Here is a 12,688-nt window from a genome sequence, read left to right as displayed (position 1 = left end):
TTGGTAACTAATCAGAACCCTGTACATATGATTATGGTAAAAACAGGAACTGTGATTCACACGTGTGCAGTAATAGAAACATCAGTAAATTTTGTGGATTTGTATAATCAATAAATGCATGATAAAAAGACAACGCAATAGCATATAGTCTTAAATTAAAATTAGATTTTTTTCTGTCAAATTTCAAAGTTATGTCTATTTCCCCTCATCCTGTAACATGTGACAGTCATCGGCCAATCACAAAGGCATATACGTATATTCTGTGAATTCTTGCACACGCTCAGTAGGAGCTGGTTACTCAAAAAGTGTAAATATAAAAAGACTGCGCACATTTTGTTATTGGAAATAGAGCATGCAATTTTTTTCAACTTTCTGATCTATCTGAATCATGAAAGTTTAATATTGACTTGAGTGTCCCTTTAAAGCAGAGATTTTCAGTCTTAGACAGTGAGTGGGCCTCCCCTTTGGCAAAACTTTCAGGATGACCCCCACACACACACACAATAGATGTTCTTAAAGGGACACTGAACCCAATTTTTTTCTTTTGTAATTCAGAAAGAGCATGCAATTTTAAGCAACTTTCTAATTTACTCCTATTATCATTTTTTCTTCGTTCTCTTGCTATCATTATTTGAAAAAGAAGGCATCTAAGCTTTTTTTTGGTTTCAGTAGTCTGGACAGCACTTTTTTATTGGTGGATGAATTTATCCACCAATCAGCAAGGACAAGCCAGGTTGTTCACCAAAAATGGGCCGGCATCTAAACTTACATTCTTGCATTTCAAATAAAGATACCAAAAGAATGAAGAAAATATGATAATAGGAGTAAATTAGAAAGTTGCTTAAAATTTCATGCTCAATCTGAATCACGAAAGAAAAATTTTGGGTACAGTGTCCCTTTAAATTTACAGCAGACTTTAAAAAAAAAGTTTAGAAGTCTTTACTATATATACTGGATACATATATCAGTGGAAATGTAGAAGTTAAACCACCTCCAATGTGGACTGCAAACAATATTGATTATCCAATCTTAACACAGAACAACTGAAGACAAATTAAAGAAAAACTCATGCACACAAACTCATACACACACGCACCCACACAAACTCATACACACACGCACCCACACAAACTCATACACACGCACACACAAACTCATACACACGCACACACAAACTCATACACACGCACACACAAACTCATACACACGCACACACAAACACACTAATACATACACAAACTAATTATGAGATTAAATCTGACATTTGATTCATTACATACAGATGTCTAATTTTTTGAATGACGCTAAAAAACAAAAAAAAACTGATAATTGTAGAATGCTCACAATCCACTACCAATCAAACACAGGAGCACTGTGGTGTAGGGACTGCAGCATGTCCAGTATAGGCACAATTTACCGTCTCACACTTTACTATTTCTACTTCAATATCACATACAACAGACTGGATAGACCTTGCTTTCATGAGGCAAGCATTGCTAGCAGGCTAAGTACAGGCACATTCCAGTAATGATTGCACCAGTGACGTGCAGTAATAGGAGGCAGGGGAGGCAGCGCCCTCCAATCAGGGAAAAAACAGAATTTATGTTTACCTGATAAATTTCTTTCTCCAACGGTGTGTCCGGTCCACGGCGTCATCCTTACTTGTGGGATATTCTCTTCCCCAACAGGAAATGGCAAAGAGCCCAGCAAAGCTGGTCACATGATCCCTCCTAGGCTCCGCCTACCCCAGTCATTCGACCGACGTTAAGGAGGAATATTTGCATAGGAGAAACCATATGGTACCGTGGTGACTGTAGTTAAAGAAAATAAAATATCAGACCTGATTAAAAAAACCAGGGCGGGCCGTGGACCGGACACACCGTTGGAGAAAGAAATTTATCAGGTAAACATAAATTCTGTTTTCTCCAACATAGGTGTGTCCGGTCCACGGCGTCATCCTTACTTGTGGGAACCAATACCAAAGCTTTAGGACACGGATGAAGGGAGGGAGCAAATCAGGTCACCTAAATGGAAGGCACCACGGCTTGCAAAACCTTTCTCCCAAAAATAGCCTCAGAAGAAGCAAAAGTATCAAACTTGTAAAATTTGGTAAAAGTGTGCAGTGAAGACCAAGTCGCTGCCCTACATATCTGATCAACAGAAGCCTCGTTCTTGAAGGCCCATGTGGAAGCCACAGCCCTAGTGGAATGAGCTGTGATTCTTTCGGGAGGCTGCCGTCCGGCAGTCTCGTAAGCCAATCTGATGATGCTTTTAATCCAAAAAGAGAGAGAGGTAGAAGTTGCTTTTTGACCTCTCCTTTTACCTGAATAAACAACAAACAAGGAAGATGTTTGTCTAAAATCCTTTGTAGCATCTAAATAGAATTTTAGAGCGCGAACAACATCCAAATTGTGCAACAAACGTTCCTTCTTTGAAACTGGTTTTGGACACAGAGAAGGTACGATAATCTCCTGGTTAATGTTTTTGTTAGAAACAACTTTTGGAAGAAAACCAGGTTTAGTACGTAAAACCACCTTATCTGCATGGAACACCAGATAAGGAGGAGAACACTGCAGAGCAGATAATTCTGAGACTCTTCTAGCAGAAGAAATCGCAACTAAAAACAAAACTTTCCAAGATAATAACTTAATATCAACGGAATGTAAGGGTTCAAATGGAACCCCCTGAAGAACTGAAAGAACTAAATTGAGACTCCAAGGAGGAGTCAAAGGTTTGTAAACAGGCTTGATTCTAACCAGAGCCTGAACAAAGGCTTGAACATCTGGCACAGCTGCCAGCTTTTTGTGAAGTAATACCGACAAGGCAGAAATCTGTCCCTTCAGGGAACTTGCAGATAATCCTTTTTCCAATCCTTCTTGAAGGAAGGATAGAATCCTAGGAATCTTAACCTTGTCCCAAGGGAATCCTTTAGATTCACACCAACAGATATATTTTTTCCAAATTTTGTGGTAAATCTTTCTAGTCACAGGCTTTCTGGCCTGAACAAGAGTATCGATAACAGAATCTGAGAATCCTCGCTTCGATAAAATCAAGCGTTCAATCTCCAAGCAGTCAGCTGGAGTGAAACCAGATTCGGATGTTCGAACGGACCCTGAACAAGAAGGTCTCGTCTCAAAGGTAGCTTCCAAGGTGGAGCCGATGACATATTCACCAGATCTGCATACCAAGTCCTGCGTGGCCACGCAGGAGCTATCAAGATCACCGACGCCCTCTCCTGCTTGATCCTGGCTATCAGCCTGGGGATGAGAGGAAATGGCGGGAACACATAAGCTAGTTTGAAGGTCCAAGGTGCTACTAGTGCATCCACTAGAGCCGCCTTGGGATCCCTGGATCTGGCCCCGTAGCAAGGAACTTTGAAGTTCTGACGAGAGGCCATCAGATCCATGTCTGGAATGCCCCACAGGTGAGTGACTTGGGCAAAGATTTCCGGATGGAGTTCCCACTCCCCCGGATGCAATGTCTGCCGACTCAGAAAATCCGCTTCCCAATTTTCCACTCCTGGGATGTGGATAGCAGACAGGTGGCAGGAGTGAGACTCCGCCCAAAGAATAATTTTGGTTACTTCTTCCATCGCTAGGGAACTCCTTGTTCCCCCCCTGATGGTTGATGTACGCAACAGTCGTCATGTTGTCTGATTGAAACCGTATGAACCTGGTCCTCGCAAGCTGGGGCCAGGCCTGGAGAGCATTGAATATCGCTCTCAGTTCCAGAATATTTATCGGTAGAAGAGATTCTTCCCGAGACCAAAGACCCTGAGCTTTCAGGGATCCCCAGACCGCGCCCCAGCCTATCAGACTGGCGTCGGTCGTGACAATGACCCACTCTGGTCTGTGGAACATCATCCCTTGAGACAGATTGTCCAGGGACAGCCACCAACGGAGTGAGTCTCTGGTCCTCTGATTTACTTGTATCTTCGGAGACAAGTCTGTATAGTCCCCATTCCACTGACTGAGCATGCACAGTTGTAATGGTCTTAGATGAATGCGCGCAAAAGGAACTATGTCCATCGCCGCCACCATCAACCTGATCACTTCCATGCACTGAGCTATGGAAGGAAGAGGAACGGAATGAAGTATCCGACAAGAGTCCAGAAGCTTTGTTTTTCTGGCCTCTGTTAGAAAGATCCTCATTTCTAAGGAGTCTATAATTGTTCCCAAGAAGGGAACCCTTGTTGACGGGGATAGAGAACTCTTTTCCACGTTCACTTTCCAGCCGTGAGATCTGAGAAAGGCCAGGACAATGTCCGTGTGAGCCTTTGCTTGAGGAAGGGACGACGCTTGAATCAGAATGTCGTCCAGGTAAGGTACTACTGCAATGCCCCTTGGTCTTAGCACCGCTAGAAGGGACCCTAGTACCTTTGTGAAAATCCTTGGAGCAGTGGCTAATCCGAAAGGAAGCGCCACGAACTGGTAATGTTTGTCCAGGAATGCAAACCTTAGGAACCGATGATGTTCCTTGTGGATAGGAATATGTAGATACGCATCCTTTAAATCCACCGTGGTCATGAATTGACCTTCCTGGATGGAAGGAAGGATAGTTCGAATGGTTTCCATCTTGAACGATGGGACCTTGAGAAATTTGTTTAAGATCTTGAGATCTAGGATTGGTCTGAACGTTCCCTCTTTTTTGGGAACTATGAACAGATTGGAGTAGAACCCCATCCCCTGTTCTCTTAATGGAACAGGATGAATCACTCCCATTTTTAACAGGTCTTCTACACAATGTAAGAACGCCTGTCTTTTTATGTGGTCTGAAGACAACTGCGACCTGTGGAACCTCCCCCTTGGGGGAAGTCCCTTGAATTCCAGAAGATAACCCTGGGAGACTATTTCTAGCGCCCAAGGATCCAGAACATCTCTTGCCCAAGCCTGAGCGAAGAGAGAGAGTCTGCCCCCCACCAGATCCGGTCCCGGATCGGGGGCCAATATTTCATGCTGTCTTGGTAGCAGTGGCAGGTTTCTTGGCCTGCTTTCCCTTGTTCCAGCCTTGCATTGGTCTCCAAGCTGGCTTGGCCTGAGAAGTATTACCCTCTTGCTTAGAGGACGTAGCACCTTGGGCTGGTCCGTTTTTACGAAAGGGACGAAAATTAGGTCTATTTTTTGCCTTGAAAGGCCGATCCTGAGGAAGGGCGTGGCCCTTACCCCCAGTGATATCAGAGATAATCTCTTTCAAGTCAGGACCAAACAGCGTTTTCCCCTTGAAAGGAATGTTTAGTAGCTTGTTCTTGGAAGACGCATCAGCCGACCAAGATTTCAACCAAAGCGCTCTGCGCGCCACAATAGCAAACCCAGAGTTCTTAGCCGCTAACTTAGCCAATTGCAAAGAGGCGTCTAGAGTGAAAGAATTAGCCAATTTGAGAGCATTGATTCTGTCCATAATCTCCTCATAAGGAGGAGAGTCACTATCGAGCACCTTAAGCAGTTCATCAAACCAGAAATATGCGGCAGTAGTGACAGGGACAATGCATGAAATGGGTTGTAGAAGGTAACCCTGCTGAACAAACATCTTTTTAAGCAAACCTTCTAATTTTTTATCCATAGGATCTTTGAAAGCACAACTATCCTCTATGGGAATAGTGGTGCGTTTGTTTAAAGTAGAAACCGCTCCCTCGACCTTGGGGACTGACTGCCATAAGTCCTTTCTGGGGTCGACCATAGGAAACAATTTTTTAAATATGGGGGGAGGGACGAAAGGAATACCGGGCCTTTCCCATTCTTTATTAACAATGTCCGCCACCCGCTTGGGTATAGGAAAAGCTTCTGGGAGCCCCGGCACCTCTAGGAACTTGTCCATTTTACATAGTTTCTCTGGGATGACTAAATTTTCACAATCATCCAGAGTGGATAATACCTCCTTAAGCAAAATGCGGAGATGTTCCAATTTAAATTTAAATGTAATCACATCAGATTCAGCCTGCTGAGAAATGTTCCCTAAATCAGTAATTTCTCCCTCAGACAAAACCTCCCTGGCCCCCTCAGATTGGGTTAGGGGCCCTTCAGAGATATTAATATCAGCGTCGTCATGCTCTTCAGTAACTAAAACAGAGCAGCCACGCTTACGCTGACAAGGGTTCATTTTGGCTAAAATGTTTTTGACAGAATTATCCATTACAGCCGTTAATTGTTGCATAGTAAGGAGTATTGGCGCGCTAGATGTACTAGGGGCCTCCTGAGTGGGCAAGACTCGTGTAGACGAAGGAGGGAATGATGCAGTACCATGCTTACTCCCCTCACTTGAGGAATCATCTTGGGCATCATTGTCATTATCACATAAATCACATTTATTTAAATGAATAGGAATTCTGGCTTCCCCACATTCAGAACACAGTCTATCTGGTAGTTCAGACATGTTAAACAGGCATAAACTTGATCAGAAAGTACAAAAAACGTTTTAAAATAAAACCGTTACTGTCACTTTAAATTTTAAACTGAACACACTTTATTACTGCAATTGCGAAAAAACATGAAGGAATTGTTCAAAATTCACCAAATTTTCACCACAGCGTCTTAAAGCTTTGAAAATATTGCACACCAATTTTGGAAGCTTTAACCCTTAAAATAACGGAACCGGAGCCGTTTTAAGCTTTAAACCCCTTTACAGTCCCTGGTATCTGCTTTGCTGAGACCCAACCAAACCCAAAGGGGAATACGATACCAAATGACGCCTTCAGAAGTCTTTTATAAGTATCAGAGCTCCTCTCACATGCGACTGCATGCCATGCCTCTCAAAAACAAGTGCGCAACACCGGCGCGAAAATGAGACTCTGCCTATGCTTTGGGAAAGCCCCTAAAGAATAAGGAGTCTAAAACAGTGCCTGCCGATATTATTATATCAAAATACCCAGATAAAATGATTCCTCAAGGCTAAATATGTGTTAATAATCAATCGATTTAGCCCAGAAAAAGTCTACAGTTTAAATAAGCCCTTGTGAAGCCCTTATTTACAATCGTAATAAACATGGCTTACCGGATCCCATAGGGAAAATGACAGCTTCCAGCATTACATCGTCTTGTTAGAATGTGTCATACCTCAAGCAGTAAGAGACTGCACACTGTTCCCCCAACTGAAGTTAATTGCTCTCAACAGTCCTGTGTGGAACAGCCATGGATTTTAGTTACGGTTGCTAAAATCATTTTCCTCATACAAACAGAATTCTTCATCTCTTTTCTGTTTCTGAGTAAATAGTACGTACCAGCACTATTTGAAAATAACAAACTCTTGATTGAATAATGAAAAACTACAGTTAAACACTAAAAAACTCTAAGCCATCTCCGTGGAGATGTTGCCTGTACAACGGCAAAGAGAATGACTGGGGTAGGCGGAGCCTAGGAGGGATCATGTGACCAGCTTTGCTGGGCTCTTTGCCATTTCCTGTTGGGGAAGAGAATATCCCACAAGTAAGGATGACGCCGTGGACCGGACACACCTATGTTGGAGAAAAAAGGATTTCCAATAATATTTATTTAAAAAAAAAAAAAAAAAAGTTTTTTTATCGTATTTATTTTTTGGGCACCCCCCAAGTGTACCCCACCCCCACGGCGATTGCTCATTACCCACATCATTTATTTGTGTAGTACTGCGCTAGTGCGCTTGCGCTGCCAATTCATTATCCATTGTTGCGCAATTAGGAGGCAGTGAGCCGGTCCGCTGCCCTCCATTAATTGCGCAACATGGATATAAATAACAATACACTGCTCACTTAGAGCTGCGCCACCTACTGGTGACTCTCTGGGCCCTCATACAAGCTCCAATGGAGGCGGTTCTCAAAACCGCCTCCATGATGAGCTAGATCATCACTCAGCCAATCTGCCCAATCAGCACTGCAGGGAGGCGTGCCTGCTGGGCTGCTGAGTGACAGTCTGGTCTCTGGAGTGTGACGTTGCGCTGCCGACACAGTGAGTCAGACTGGCGGGAAGACTCAGTAGTTGGAGGGAGCTGCTGCTGCAGATAGTGTGACTGCGTGTCCGTGCTGCCCTGCCCTCAGTGCCCGCCTGGGCTGAAACTACTGCTCAGTGAGTCAACTAGCTGCGGACCGCGGTTGTGGAGGGGAGAGAGCCGGGGAGAGAGAGAGTGCGACTCAGCCGGTGGTGGACTCGGGTGGAGGAGCGGAGGCTAGCCAGTGCCACTTGGGTGGACCTGGACACCCGGTGGAATGAGTCAGGAGTGACAGAGTCTCTCAGTCTTCTGTCTGACGCGACCGACCGGACGGACCTCATCAGCTCAGGACAGGTAAAATTCCTTCCACTAAACCTTCTCACCTCTGTGCTGGCTGATATAAGGGTAGCAACTCTTACCCTGAGATAAATGGAGCAGAAAGGTACATACCAGCATAAATAAATGCAACAATGAGAGCAGTCAGTTTGATAGTTTGGTGTGTTTTCTATGCAGATATACTAGAATATTTATAGGACAGTTCAAAGCCCATATCAAATTAAAAAAAAAGAAAGTGAAAGTATTTAATTATAAGGATTAAGGACTGTATAAAGTACTGTAAATGTGATCAGAATTTCTGGGAAAGTTATTTAAAAATTTCTGGGAAAGTTATTTAAAAAAAAAAAAAACGATCAATAATTAAGGCTTTGAATAAGTGCACTGTAGTGACCTGCCTGTGTCTCTCTCCCCCATGTCCCTCTCCCCCCCCCTCCCCCCCCCATGTCCCTCTCCCCCTCCCTCCCTCCCCCCCCCCCATGTCCCTCTCCCCCTCCCTCCCTCCCCCCCCCCCATGTCCCTCTCCCCCTCCCTCCCTCCCCCCCCCCCATGTCCCTCTCCCCCTCCCTCCCTCCCCCCCCCCATGTCCCTCTCCCCCACCCTCCCCCCCCCATGTCCCTCTCCCCCTCCCTCCCTCCCCCATGTCCCTCTCCCCCTCCCTCCCTCCCCCATGTCCCTCTCCCCCTCCCTCCCTCCCCCATGTCCCTCTCCCTCATGTCCCTCTCCCTCCCCCTCCCCTCTGTCTCTCAGTCTCTCCCCCCTCTGTCTCTCAGTCTCTCCCCCCTCTGTCTCTCAGTCTCTCCCCCCTCTGTCTCTCAGTCTCTCCCCCCTCTGTCTCTCAGTCTCTCCCCCCTCTGTCTCTCAGTCTCTCCCCCCTCTGTCTCTCAGTCTCTCCCCCCTCTGTCTCTCAGTCTCTCCCCCCTCTGTCTCTCAGTCTCTCCCCCCTCTGTCTCTCAGTCTCTCCCCCCTCTGTCTCTCAGTCTCTCCCCCCTCTGTCTCTCAGTCTCTCCCCCCTCTGTCTCTCAGTCTCTCCCCCCTCTGTCTCTCAGTCTCTCCCCCCTCTGTCTCTCAGTCTCTCCCCCCTCTGTCTCTCAGTCTCTCCCCCCTCTGTCTCTCAGTCTCTCCCCCCTCTGTCTCTCAGTCTCTCCCCCCTCTGTCTCTCAGTCTCTCCCCCCCTCTGTCTCTCAGTCTCTCCCCCCTCTGTCTCTCAGTCTCTCCCCCCTCTGTCTCTCAGTCTCTCCCCCCTCTGTCTCTCAGTCTCTCCCCCCTCTGTCTCTCAGTCTCTCCCCCCTCTGTCTCTCAGTCTCTCCCCCCTCTGTCTCTCAGTCTCTCCCCCCTCTGTCTCTCAGTCTCTCCCCCCTCTGTCTCTCAGTCTCTCCCCCCTCTGTCTCTCAGTCTCTCCCCCCTCTGTCTCTCAGTCTCTCCCCCCTCTGTCTCTCAGTCTCTCCCCCCTCTGTCTCTCAGTCTCTCCCCCCTCTGTCTCTCAGTCTCTCCCCCCTCTGTCTCTCAGTCTCTCCCCCCTCTGTCTCTCAGTCTCTCCCCCCTCTGTCTCTCAGTCTCTCCCCCCTCTGTCTCTCAGTCTCTCCCCCCTCTGTCTCTCAGTCTCTCCCCCCTCTGTCTCTCAGTCTCTCCCCCCTCTGTCTCTCAGTCTCTCCCCCCTCTGTCTCTCAGTCTCTCCCCCCTCTGTCTCTCAGTCTCTCCCCCCTCTGTCTCTCAGTCTCTCCCCCCTCTGTCTCTCAGTCTCTCCCCCCTCTGTCTCTCAGTCTCTCCCCCCTCTGTCTCTCAGTCTCTCCCCCCTCTGTCTCTCAGTCTCTCTCCCCTCTGTCTCTCAGTCTCTCTCCCCTCTGTCTCTCAGTCTCTCTCCCCCTCTGTCTCTCAGTCTCTCTCCCCCTCTGTCTCTCAGTCTCTCTCCCCTCTGTCTCTCAGTCTCTCTCCCCTCTGTCTCTCAGTCTCTCTCCCCTCTGTCTCTCAGTCTCTCTCCCCTCTGTCTCTCAGTCTCTCTCCCCTCTGTCTCTCAGTCTCTCTCCCCTCTGTCTCTCAGTCTCTCTCCCCTCTGTCTCTCAGTCTCTCTCCCCTCTGTCTCTCAGTCTCTCTCCCCTCTGTCTCTCAGTCTCTCTCCCCTCTGTCTCTCAGTCTCTCTCCCCTCTGTCTCTCAGTCTCTCCCCCCTCTGTCTCTCAGTCTCTCCCCCCTCTGTCTCTCAGTCTCTCCCCCCTCTGTCTCTCAGTCTCTCCCCCCTCTGTCTCTCAGTCTCTCCCCCCTCTGTCTCTCAGTCTCTCCCCCCTCTGTCTCTCAGTCTCTCCCCCCTCTGTCTCTCAGTCTCTCCCCCCTCTGTCTCTCAGTCTCTCCCCCCTCTGTCTCTCAGTCTCTCCCCCCTCTGTCTCTCAGTCTCTCCCCCCTCTGTCTCTCAGTCTCTCCCCCCTCTGTCTCTCAGTCTCTCCCCCCTCTGTCTCTCAGTCTCTCCCCCCTCTGTCTCTCAGTCTCTCCCCCCTCTGTCTCTCAGTCTCTCCCCCCTCTGTCTCTCAGTCTCTCCCCCCCTCTGTCTCTCAGTCTCTCTCCCCTCTGTCTCTCAGTCTCTCTCCCCTCTGTCTCTCAGTCTCTCTCCCCTCTGTCTCTCAGTCTCTCTCCCCTCTGTCTCTCAGTCTCTCTCCCCTCTGTCTCTCAGTCTCTCTCCCCTCTGTCTCTCAGTCTCTCTCCCCTCTGTCTCTCAGTCTCTCTCCCCTCTGTCTCTCAGTCTCTCTCCCCTCTGTCTCTCAGTCTCTCTCCCCTCTGTCTCTCAGTCTCTCTCCCCTCTGTCTCTCAGTCTCTCTCCCCTCTGTCTCTCAGTCTCTCTCCCCTCTGTCTCTCAGTCTCTCTCCCCTCTGTCTCTCAGTCTCTCTCCCCTCTGTCTCTCAGTCTCTCTCCCCTCTGTCTCTCAGTCTCTCTCCCCTCTGTCTCTCAGTCTCTCTCCCCTCTGTCTCTCAGTCTCTCTCCCCTCTGTCTCTCAGTCTCTCTCCCCTCTGTCTCTCAGTCTCTCTCCCCTCTGTCTCTCAGTCTCTCTCCCCTCTGTCTCTCAGTCTCTCTCCCCTCTGTCTCTCAGTCTCTCTCCCCTCTGTCTCTCAGTCTCTCTCCCCTCTGTCTCTCAGTCTCTCTCCCCTCTGTCTCTCAGTCTCTCTCCCCTCTGTCTCTCAGTCTCTCTCCCCTCTGTATCTCAGTCTCTCTCCCCTCTGTCTCTCAGTCTCTCTCCCCTCTGTCTCTCAGTCTCTCTCCCCTCTGTCTCTCAGTCTCTCTCCCCTCTGTCTCTCAGTCTCTCTCCCCTCTGTCTCTCAGTCTCTCTCCCCTCTGTCTCTCTCTCTCCCCTGTCTCTCTCTCTCCCCTCTGTCTCTCTCTCTCCCCTCTGTCTCTCTCTCCCCTCTGTCTCTCTCTCCCCTCTGTCTCTCTCTCTCTCTCCCCTGTCTCTCTCCCCTCTCTTTCTCTCTCTCTCTCCCCCCCCCCCTCTGTTTCTCTCTATATCCATCTCTCTCTCTCCCTGTCTCTCCCACCCCCTCTGTCTCTCTCCTTAAGTGTCTCCTTGTCCCCCATGGTCTCTCTTCCTCCCCCTCTGACTCTCTCATCCCTTATGTGCCTCTCTCTCTAACCCTTTGTCTGTATGTCTCTCTCTCTCTAACTCTGTCTCTCTCTCTCCTGTCTCTACCTCTCCCCCCCCCCCCCAAGTGCTTTTCTGTGTTTCTGTCTACCTTTTATCTATTTAATTAATGAATTGGTGGTGCCATCTGAAGGCGTGGCTTTATTTAAAGGGATGGGGTCAAGCGCCCCACCATCGTTAAATTTCACCAAGACATTTTTATATTTACTGGATAATGAAGGAACCTATAAGCATAATTTGCATCATTAAAGTATAAAGTATGTTTTGAACATATTTTACTTGGTCTGGATTTCTAGATATCATAATCAGAGCAAGCATTTTGTTATCTGGCAAGACGTTCTGTTTACAATCCTTTAGACTAAAATCAGATGTTTACTAAGGTGACCAGTTTCCAAAACGCCATTTAAAGGGACATGAAACCCATATGTTTTCTTTCATGATTTAGAAAGACATACAATTTTAAATAACTTTCCAATTTTCATCTAAATTTTCTTCATTCTCTTGATATCCTTTGTTGAAAATCATATCTAAATATGCTCAGTAGCTGCTGATTGGTGGCTGCACATAAATACCTGATGTGATTGGCTCAACCATGTACATTGCTATTTCTTCAACAAAGGTTATCTAAAGAATGAAGGCATATTGTAGCCAGTGCCTCACCTGCCTCTGACCTCACCGCACGTCACTGGATCATTGCACAGGAACTTAATAAAGAGGTTAGTGGCCTGCTAGCAATACTTGCCTCACAAAAGCATCCTGCCAGTAAAAAGTAATACCTGCCTCTGTGCCATTACAAAAAGGACCGGAGGATAAGCAATCCCCGTCTGTGCCACACA

The 12,688-nt window shown here is 47.5% G+C and overlaps 1 protein-coding gene across 2 annotated transcripts in view; it reads right to left on the bottom strand.

The window, feature by feature from the left end:
- Positions 1-12,688, bottom strand: part of CGN (cingulin) — a 380,943-nt gene that overhangs the window by 297,556 nt on the left and 70,699 nt on the right. The gene's annotated exons all lie outside the window — the stretch shown is intronic.

This window comes from Bombina bombina, chromosome 1 (assembly GCF_027579735.1).
Source record: "Bombina bombina isolate aBomBom1 chromosome 1, aBomBom1.pri, whole genome shotgun sequence".
NCBI classification, from domain to species: domain Eukaryota; kingdom Metazoa; phylum Chordata; class Amphibia; order Anura; family Bombinatoridae; genus Bombina; species Bombina bombina.
This window is presented reverse-complemented; position numbering and strand designations above follow the sequence as displayed.